Source organism: Kryptolebias marmoratus, linkage group LG8 (assembly GCF_001649575.2).
Source record: "Kryptolebias marmoratus isolate JLee-2015 linkage group LG8, ASM164957v2, whole genome shotgun sequence".
Taxonomy (NCBI): domain Eukaryota; kingdom Metazoa; phylum Chordata; class Actinopteri; order Cyprinodontiformes; family Rivulidae; genus Kryptolebias; species Kryptolebias marmoratus.
Genome location: NC_051437.1, coordinates 21284494 through 21296095, shown reverse-complemented (window position 1 = coordinate 21296095; position 11602 = coordinate 21284494). Strand labels below are relative to the sequence as shown.

General features: G+C 39.4%; 1 protein-coding gene across 8 annotated transcripts in view; it reads right to left on the bottom strand.

The window, feature by feature from the left end:
- The window catches only part of prdm16 (PR domain containing 16), a 163201-nt gene that overhangs the window by 54505 nt on the left and 97094 nt on the right, over positions 1-11602 (bottom strand). The gene's annotated exons all lie outside the window — the stretch shown is intronic.

Genomic DNA, 11602 nt, shown 5'->3' with positions numbered 1-11602 from the left:
GGGGGGGGGGCAAAGTTCGGTTTTGGCTTGATTCAATTACTAGCACCAGTGCTGCGAGAGAACATTCCCCCTCGGGTGTCTCGCTCTGAGTCTGTGTGCATGTGTATGCATGTGTTTGTGCTGCAAAGAGAGACTTTGTATCAGTCTTGAGGTAAGTGTGTGCATGTTTGTGTATAGGGTGGCTGACAACCCAGGGTCACTGACATGTTCTCTGGTCACTCAGTGACCCAGTGAGGCCCCTGAATATCTTTTCTTCATTTCTCACCTGGTTGGAACCATGTTGCTGTTGTCAGTTGTGCTAGTGACCTCTAATCATTTTTCCTACAATTACAAATTGTATTTCCTCTAAATAATTTGTGGATGTAGTTGCAAAAGGGCTTCGTATACTTTTATATATTTAAAACTACTACTAAAAGTATAATTTTATGTTGACACTTGATTTTGAGACTATGCAGTATTAATACCTTTACTCAATCATAAGATCTTTATGCAGCTTTAATAAGCCAGATCATTTTTAAATGGTATCTCTTGAGACGCATTCGATTTTTACGTTCTTTATGTGTTAAAAACTGTAACATATTGAGTTCAGATACATCTAGGGATCTTTTCTTAAAGTTTCTCCCCCAGATACACTTTTCTGTTCCTTTCTCTTACTGTAGCATGCTGTAAGTTTATGAAAAAAATGGCTGACTGATGGGGTCTTCACTTTTTTATAGGGGCACACAAGACAGTGAACAATGGGCAAACTGTTGAGCAGCGGTCTGAAGGATTTCCTCCTCAACCCTGGACTACCTAACGCTACATGACACGCTACATCAAGTCGAAAGAAGGTGTTCATTAAAAAAACAGGAAAAGAGAAAGAGAGATACTGAAACAACAAATGATGATTTTTTTTCAGTTCAAAATATGACTGCATTGGTGATTTTAAAAGGTTTTAGTGTTCTTTTAATCATAAAAGCAATAAATTAAACTCTGAGATATATGAGGTATACATTAATGGGAATACACTTTTCAACAAAAGATGGGCTTGACCATCAGGACTTTTGGGATAAGAACTTGAGCATGTGTATGAGTGTGTGAGAAAAAGGCTTTTTAAAGAAGAGACAGTCAAACAGACAACTATACTTTTTAACCTCATCTACACATCAACATCTAACAAGACTGTTTGACTAACACATGAATCATTTTCCATTGTTGTCTCTGCTCAAACGCTTTTACATCATAAATCTGCAGTAAAAACATCTCTTTGTGTAGCAGCTCCACTCGTCACATGACTTGCTTCGACCTTCTCCATCAGAAATCTCTCACCTCAGCCTAAAGTAGCTGTTAGCTAACCAGACACAGATGGACATTTACGAGTGACAGCAGATGGAAGAACTTGACGCACAAAATCTTGACCATAGTCTCATTTGTGACGCTGTGTTTCTAATAGGGTTTGTTTTATTAGTTAAATATCCCACCGGTTAATATACCTTATTCTGTTTTTGTTTATGTAGAAAAAGAAAATAACATTATTATTACAGATTATTACCAAACAACATGTTAACTGATTGCGTATAATAAACTCATTGATATTTATAACAATCAAGTTTGTAGTTTAGACATATTTAACATGGAACGATCATGTTCATAACATGAAAACTATCAGATATCATCATAGTTATTCTCCTGTTTTTCTTTTCCCTGCTCACTTCTGGTTAGCCTACCTTCCATAAACACCCACCAGGATTGTCCCGCGGTGGGCAGACGAAGCTTAGGCCAGGGATAAGAGAAAGTGCTTGGTAGACAACACGGGCTAATTTGTAAAAGATACAGCCACTGCATGGTTTCCAAGGCACCGTGGGGGAACCAAAACATTCAGCAGTTGTCCAAACAGATTCCTCTCTTTGCTTTGCAGTGGACAACACAGTGCTGCTACGACTGCTACACACACACACACACACACATACTCTATCCTCTGGTGCAGGAATTTATTTTGCTTGGGGTGATTGCTGTGTCTGCAAGTTCTGAAGTCTTGTTAATGAATTTGAAACGGGGTCAAGCCAGGATTGATGGGTGAAAATTATGTGTGTGTGTGTGTGTAAGCTGTGAAAAAGAGAGAAATGATGTGAGGAGTTATTATAAGATCATGCAAGCTAAGCACCTTTGTTTCACTGAACAGTTTGACAGTGTTTTGGCAACGATTATCTGCGGTGGACGATCTGATCAATGCAGGACCTGTGAAATGGCTGCAAACAGCACGACAGTTCAGTCAGCCCATGCGTGTATGTGTTTGTGTTCTCATGTGTAACTTTTAACGTGTTTTTCTTTCCGGTGTGAAAAAAATAAGCAATAGGGGGCGCCTGAACACAGCTGGACATTGAAGTAATGTCGTACAGGTGACACACAAACTGAAAAGAGACGTTTGTGCAAATGAACCATTTATCTTCTTTTGTTGTACATTTGATCAAACATACATTCATAGTAAATATATTAATTAGTTATAACTTTCTGCACTAATATTCATCATGGTATCCCTCTGACTCTGCTTTCTGGGCATGAGCTGGGCCAGTCCGTGCGTGTTGCTCAGAGTGTGAGAGCGTGACCACCGCTGCCCTTCCCATATCTGTCTCCCATCGTCTTGTCTTATCACAGCACACACATACCGCAGCATTGCCTCCTGTGATTGTGTAAAAAGCCTGGGGCTTTATTTTCCGCGCCACAGAGACAAGGAGAGGAAAAATGAGTCTAGTTGTTTGTGACAATACTAAGGCGAGCGGGCGCAGTGGTGCTTGGGAGATTCTGTTGTTATAGGGACAAAACAAATAAAGTGTCACCCATTCAAAAGATGGCTTGGCTCAAGAGGGTCAGGGCAAGCTAATTCCTTTGAAAAACAATCAACTGACATTTTTTTCTCTCAGCAGCTGTCATGGATTTCTTGACACTGATGGACATTTTGGGAAACTCTAGTAGTGCCAATAAGGTCAAGGGTTACATTACCCTTAGATATAAACAAAATATTACATGCCAAAATGTTTTTTTTAAATGAGAAAAATAAGCATAATTTCTACCTATGATGGTATTGAATAAAGTATTAGATTAAGTTTTATTTCAGCTATTTAGATTTAGATATGGTGGTTTCTCAAAGTTATAGCACCGACCCTTTATTTTAAAAAGCACTGTTTTATAAAACAATACCTAAAACAATAAATAATGTGTTTTTTCAGCCAATGGTCTTTATGCCTTCTTGCTGCCTCTTATCACATTTAATTTTAATGAAATTAACCATTGTAGACAAGTTCTCTTAAAAAATCTATTACCTTTGCACTCAAACACTTACAATTTTAGGAAACCTACACATATTTCTGCTCACTATTTCTCAAACATTTGACAGCAGGTTAGGCAGCCACCCCGTTCATGTCTCGCTATAATTTTCAGGAACAGCAGTCCAGGTTGTTCTCTCTGCTTCTCGGTGATAATCAGTGTTTTTACCACATGTTAAGACTGGAAACGGCTGCACTAGAAGGCTCAATACATGGGTCAGCCAGGATAACCCCCATATCCTGATTACTGACACAGGCTGCCCTCTGGAACACTGGCAAGCAATAAAAATGGCTTCAGTGCGCTGCTGCAAAGCCGTCTGTTTGGAGTAAAGCTCTAACTGTGAAAAGACACATTAATCTACCATGCTGTATTTTCTTCATGTGCTCAGCTATTGGCAGAAGATTCAATAGCAAATACAAAAAAAAAAAATCTATAAAGACATTATGAACAAAGAGTGAATATTCATGTGCATATAAATCAATAGCTGTTTTCAAAAAAAGCTTTTTGCTTCTCTGACTAGACTGAAGAAACAGGAAAAAAAAGAGATCCAAATAGAAAGGAAAGGAAAAAAGGCTTTTAAATCTTCAGCTGATAGAGCAAAGTGAGAGGCCCCCCACATGTCTATGAATATCTCTGTTTTTATGACTATTGACCAGTGCGCCAAGAAAAGCAGGGGACTATGGATCCCTCAGACCACAGAATTATATGAATATTAAAGGAAAACAAACTCATTGACATACAAACACGTACATAAATGTGACTTCTCAAATCCTGGCGTAAAGATTCAACTTCAAATTCTCTCTTTAGATAAATAAAAAAAGAACTATTTAAAAGTGTACCATTAAATTGTGAGTGTTTGAATGAGAAAAGCCTTGTTTTAATGTGACATTTTTGACACAGGCTGAACAACAATATATAATATATGTGACAACACCAATCTACAGAGTAAATTATTCACATGTATAAACATTTAAAAGTATGTAAATGTACAATTTCATAATAGACAAGCTGACAAACAGGAATTTGAGTAAATTAAAACCACAATGTATGTAAATAGGGTGGGAGTGGGGTGGGGATACAATTCTAATAAAAGATAATAATAAAGCACTGGTATTTATAGGGAAATATTTGTATGATTTAAGTAAAGTAATAATTAATCTGAGTTTTACAGTCATTTGTATCACAAAATAGTAATTTGCAACACCCAAAGAGCTGTTTCCAAAACTAAGACAATGGCCTGGGTCTATTTCTTTAATCTGTGTGTGTGTGTTTGTGTGAGTGAGAGTCTTTGTATGTGCGTGAACTAGGGGGGACACTTTGATAAATGGCCAGTTTATGGTGCTGTCACACTGAGGTTGTCTACTGGGAAATACTTCCCCACAAGCACCAGTGTTACTTTAGCATGTGTGTGTGGGTGGGTTTGTGTGTGGAGAGGGCTGCGATGCTCTGGTCATCTGATTGTGAGCCTGTGGTCTGGCGCATGATTAATCAAACTGATTGGATGGGGCAAATATGGTTTGTAATAGCTCAAAAAAAAAAAGGAGCAGGTCAGAGGAGGAGTTGGATTACTCTGTGAAGATGTGAGCGTGGGGGCGTGGATGTTTGCACATGTGTGATGTGTTTGTGTGCAAAAGGTGCAGAGGTGCGCATGAAGGGGGCTGAAGTGAGTCTGCTGTGTGTGTGTTTGTGTGAGGGTCAGAGGTCAAATAAATGGAACATGAAAGAGTAAAAACACAGCGCGGCGCTGCTGACACAGCCACAGCTCGGTTAATATTTCACAGGGGCTGCGCACTTACTGTGAGTACACAGGCTTCTTCTCGCACACGCGCACACTCACCTACAAACACGTGTACCCCAGCGTGGTACAAAGCAACGTTTGAGTAATTGAGCTGTGCCATTGTAGCTTTGTAAACGCTGACGTGTCTTTACATAGCCTTTGTGCCTGAACAATAGAGTGCCGGGACTAAGTTGTCGCTGGTCACAAGAAAGGCGGAAGAGAGAGGGAGGGCAAGAACGAAAAGAAAAAAAAAAAGATGGAGGAGGCGGGGGGAAGGCAAACAAGCAGCTCAGCCAGCATATATGGGTGCCACCTGGTCTTAGATCAATGCACTGACACACGGGTCACTTTTAATATGCTTTGATCTGTCGCCTGAGCTGGGCTGTGTGTGTATATTTAGGTGGGGGATGTTTGGGTGTGCCCTATCAAGCACATCTTGTTTTAACATGAGGATACGGTGCGTGAACTATTAAATTGTCCCTTTAATAGCCCCATCCTTCTTCAATCATTATCTCTCTAAGTACCTCCCTGGAGACATAGAAAACGAGACAAAGATACACTGACAAATTGAGACATATAGAGACAACGGAGCAGTTTATGAAGCTATCAAAGCCTAATTATCTTCATTTATAAATAAAAATAAGCAGGACTAACATGCGCAGAACTATTGAAGGTACGTTGTTTTTTTTTTTTTACCTTTCCAAAGATTATTTATTCTTCAAGTTGAATCACGACACTTCTAAAGGCACTCATAAAAAGAAAAGAAAAACGGCTCAGATAGCCATCCTTCAACATTTTGTGCTTTTCCATCGTTTTACAAACACAAACCATTAATCACAGTCAATCTCACTCCTCTCGGCTTCACATTTCTCTCACCTTGCACTACCCTCGTCAATCATGTGCTCTGAAGGAGAAAAACAACTCCTAATTGTGAGGAAGAGGTTGTGGTGCACAAGAGCATCCCAGGGTTTACTGATTCTTTGCGCCCAATCAGAAAGACATGAGGATAATAGCACGCATTCTCCAGCTTGCTTTCATTTTCTTGTCTCTTTCTCTCTTTCCTTTTTTCTCTCATTAAATCTGTTCCAGCCTTTAACCCTGTGGGCAGGTGCTACTGTAATTAGCCATTATTTGACTATCAAAAGTCAGGAGTTGATTAAATGGCCACGAACCGGCGCGCAGAGCACTTTCCCTCTGAGCCCAGCCCCATAATTTCAAAAGCTTCTTGCAACCTGCTGAGGGCCTTTCAGGTCTGTGAGACGCCGCTTCCGACTGCTGGTAAGAGCCTGTTGCCGGCGGTAATCAAAACTGATAATCTTACAGGAGAGAAAGGGAGGGGGAGGTGGGGGGTTTGCAGTGGGCCGTGGGTGGAGAAGAGAAAAGAGAGTGAAAGAAAGAAGTGGTTGGGGGCTTTCGGGAGGTTGGAGCTCAAGCAGAGAGCCTTCCATTAGAAATGTGTTGCGGCTCCGAGGGGGCCGGTGGCCAGCAAGCGGTGAAAAATGCTGCCTTCTTAAGGCAAGTGAATGGCATCTCTTTAGTGATTAGGAGCTGTAATAATGGGCACCCCTGCCTGTTAACCCTAAGTCCATTTTATTGCTAATTCATTTACCTGTTATTTCAGACATACTTGACAGAAGTCACCTGCTAAGAAGTCATGTTTGTCAGGCAGGTATGCCCATTAGCTGGGGATCTTAAATCAGCCTCACAATGGTGCTGGTAGGGGAGCAGAACCCGGCCTTGTTGTAAGCAGATAACACCACACCACAGTTATCCTGACCAACATGGAAAATCTTTTTTTTTGGCTCCAAAAATAATTAGACTTCATCCCTGGAGTGTTTTTAATTAATGCATATTTTTCCTCCACCTTTTCCTCCCATTGTAAGTAGATTTTAATCCGAGCTGATCTGCTTTTGTGCTCTGTGGAGAAAATCCTGTACACACAGAAAAATATTACATCTGACCCAGTGCATTAAGGAAAAACAGCTGATTTTTTTTTTTTAAAAAAAGCTATGAAAACATCCAACAATCTCTCTTTTGAGTAAAAATTAATCTGACATTTGGACTCAAAAACTGATTTTAAGATAGGCGTAGTTTCGGTCACAGACCAACGTTTTGCATTTTCGTGACCGAATCTCTTTTTACTCTGCAAAGTCATCAATATCCACATAAATAATTGACTAGATATATTTTAGACAGAAATAAATCATGTCCTATTCATGCTGTTATATTCCCCAAGGAGAATTGGAGCCAAATAATCATTTTGACTCCCTGGTTAATGTTCTGGATAATTCTCCCTAAGGTAACACTCTTTGTGATAATATCCTCACATATGAGGATCTTGATCTGAAATGTCACAGCGAAGATTAAAGTGAGATTTGCTCCCAGTGTACCATGCAGTGTGGAAACACAAACAAAATGGGGTTTAGCATTAACAATGCAGACTTCTCAATCACAACAAAATATGTAAATATATACACAGTTTGATTGGATTATTACATTTAGACATTGAATTTTTCTGTGACAGTCTGCTGCCTCAGACAATAATCACCACTGAAAAGAGAAAAAAATATAATTGTATTTGAATTGAGCGCTTTGCATAACATTTCACTGCCCAAGTCCTTTCTGTAAGGCTTCATATCAGCCGTGAGTCCGTCACGCTCCCTGACTGCTTTTTGTAGATTTCAGTGTCGCTCCCTGAATAAAAGGATTATCCAGTATGAATTAGCACTAAGACAGAGAAAACCTCTCTCTTGGGATGATGTTCTGTGTGTGTGCCTGTGTGTGTGTTTGATACCCTCTCATTGTGGGCCTCTCCTGGGATCCCCCACTCTGCCTAATCATTGTTTCTCTAACAGATAATTCTCCATGTCCTCACGTGTGTCCCTGTGTGTACTTGTGTACACGTTAATTAGCACTGCGCTGGCTGAGTGTGCTCTTCCTTGTAATCACTTAATTAGGGGTGACGGCCCTGATGCTTGTTTACTCAATTAGCTATCCTCTTTAATTATCTAATTCACACAGAGTAAACTGTCCTTGTTAGTAAGCTTAGCAAAAGTAATGATACACTAAATATGTGCTTTTTTGTACGAAAATGTTATGTCCTTTTGCTTGACAAAGAGAACTTAGGTGAGTATGCACAGCACATGCACAACATATTTTTGGTGACTATTTAATGGGATGAGGAGCCACTTAAAAGACAAATGCAGACATGTAATCACTACCCACTAGATTAGAATAGAATAGATGCTTTTTCTTTCTAAGACAAAGCCCACACCAAGAAACAAATTTTTTTTTTCAAACACTAGGCCATGCTCACAGACCACATTTGAACCACACACGTATTATTACTATTGCTACAATTCTCTGAGATTTAGTCATTAATGATAGAATTGTCAAAAAAATGAAAGAAAAGTGAAATCTCATGGTGAGTGTGATTGATGGTTGCTTTAAATGGAGGCGTCCAGGGCCGAGTCTATTGTTTCTCCTGACCAGCCTTGCCATCTACTCCCCCACCTCCTCCCCCACACTCCTTCGTGTGGATTAGGGCCTGCCGTTTATTTAACAGTTCATTTGAGCGAAGGAGCAACCAAGGTGAAGTCGGTGGGAGGCAAGAAGGGTTGGCAGGGTGTCTGTGCTGCGCCGTGGCAGGACGTCCCTTGTGGGACAGTGCCAGGCAGCGCTGCGGGGAGACGAGACAGGGCCTCCCTAGCGGACTAATGCCCTGTAATGAAGATTAAGACTCAGTCAAAGAGCATACTGTTCAGCTGAGATTGGAAGGAAGGATTGAGGGATGAAAGGAGGGGGAAAGGGAAGGAAGTGAGGATAAAGGATAAAGTAAGGATGGAGAGGACAGAAATCTAGGTTTTCAGTATGTTTGAGGGTGGATTATTCAGACTAAGACTAAATCAATCCCTTCCACATCAAATATCATTTATGTCTGTGTTACTTAAACATATCAAGAAAATTACATTTTATATGTGAAGTCTCAAAAAAGTGCTTTATATAACTGCCATCTTTGTCATTTGTCACATTTAGTCCAGTGTGTGGTTGTGGCCTTGACACAATAAATTGTTCTGTAATTTTTTTTATTAAGTTTGCATTTTTTTGGAATTTAAAAAATAATCTTATGTAATTTTTTATGTGCCTTTATAACAAAAACAATGCAGAGCTAATAAAGGTTAATGATTTCAGCTCAGGCAATAAAAGTACAATGGCTATTTGGGGGAAGAGGAAGGGTTCATGGATTGTAGCCTCTGTAGTTGTAAACAAAACAAAACAAAACAACAAAAAAAGAAATGTTAAAATATAAAATTTCCAGGTGCTTCATCATAACTTTCAAAAAAACTTTTCTTTGTAATGTGTTATTATCCAACAGCTATTAACAGCAGATATATAATTTTAAAATAAATATAAAAAATCCTCAATTATGTCATCAAATTGCTCATTCTTTCATTCAATCATTCATTTTCAAGCACTGCGGCTACTTTTATGGATTAAACTAGGGCATAAACTGCATTTGTGAGGTTGAAAAGGACCCCACAGAAAATACAGAGTAGGCATTTGATCATTTTTTTCTTCTTTTTACTTTCAAATTGTCAAAATAACTGGAGAGTTTTGAAACTCAACAAAACAAACCACTTTCTGCTCAATCTGGGGCCAATCAAACACACACTGAGATCCTCATTCTACAGAATGAAGACAGTTAACGAGATCAGCTTCAACACACGGCACGCTTCACTTACCACTCCACAGCTAAAAGCTCCCCTAAGACCTGTTATGCACAGACGCAATCCCACTGTCTCCTGCCATCTCCCCATCTTTCACCCTAAATTCCTTTGCCCTCCTGTTCTTTTCTTTTTGATAAATTTTAAAGTGTTTTCTTTCCCAACTATCTAGGGGGGGAAAGTAATATGTAGACACAGGAATAGATGGATGGATGGATAGATGGGTAGATGGAGATGGGTGGGTGGCTGGAAAGGCAGGGATTTTTTTTTCACATGACCTTGTGTTGACGGGGCCAACCTCTTTCCCCCACTCTCTGTTTCTCTTCCCCAGACGGGCTGTGTCTGTGACTGGGCTAGCAGTACTTGCCTCTCTTGGGCATTCTGGCATTCCTCCCTGTCATACCCCCCTCATCCCCCTTCCTCCGGCTGTCTCTCGCCCTCTGAGCGGTTCCATCTTTACTGACAGTCTGTTGTTTTTATTCCATCTTTTGCCCATCTAACTTTTTGCATTAGCACCTCACCACCTCTCCTACTTCTGATTTATTTGGCAGTTTTTTAATTGTTTTTTCGTCTTTTTAGATGGATTAAAAAAATGGATTAAAAAAAAAACGATTACACCAATCAGAATTTGCATTTCTAAAAATTCATTAGCATAGCTTGTGAAAAATTCTGTTGCATAAGTGAATAAGTTATGCACCAAATTATCTTAAAACAACAAAAATAAAATGTAGTCGCGTCTGCAGTATGTTGTGAGAAAACACACTGCACACACACAAACTCCATTGTTATGTGAAGTATCAAATTCATCCAGTCATTCTCATGGGTTTAAAAAGCTTTATCTTCCTCGTCTGACACGTGAAAACATTTCTGAGGAGCAAGACCACACAACTCCTGGCTCTCACCCTTCTTCTTGGCTTCTACATCTCCGTGGCAACACTGTGTGGATCGTCATGTTATTATCACCGATGCTTGACCAGCCGGCCTTCTGCATTCACTCTGTCAGCCTTAATGGACTTGCCTCTTTCTTGACAGACAAAACGTAATGTGTGTGCATGTGTGCAGACATATGATATTGAGGGTTTATTTTAAAGCATTCAGGTAGTGGATGTCTTTTAAAGCACCAAACAGAATAGGTCTCCAAAGTTAGGACACTAAATCGAAAAGTGATGACGCCAAAAAGTATCAAAGTGATGCTGTTTAAAATTTTAAAACAACACTGAAGCTACAAATATGGAAAAAAAAGATTACACAAATAAGAAAATAGATCATTTGAAGATTTTTCTTGATTTTGTTTATAATTATTCCCTGGTTTAAGGCAGTGAAGTGAAATTTAGCATTAGGATTAAGCTTAGTGAAACAAGGACAGAAATAACTTTGTTGCTGCAGTTCTTTCCAGGAGTGCTGAAACACCAAAAGGTTGATTTCTGCACAATACTGACTGCAGATGTACAAAAAGTGCACACTGCCATGGCCTTCTCGGGCTATTGCTTCTGTGTCTTGACAACTGATTTGATTGATGAATAAATAAAAAAAGAGCCCTTATTTAACTGTGAAGTGCTCACATGTTTGAAGTCACCAAATATTTGAATGTGAGCCACTTTTATAGGCCTATGTTTAATAAGTTCTTTACAGGAAAATAAATGTATAGTTAAATGTTATTGTTTAAAGGTATTTTAAAATGTGGACTTAGATTCCAAGTCCAGGAGTTTAAGAGTTTCAGAATTTTTTTTTTAGGTACCTAGTTGAGAATCATCCAATGGACATAACAGAATGTGACATTATGGAAAGCTCAAAACAA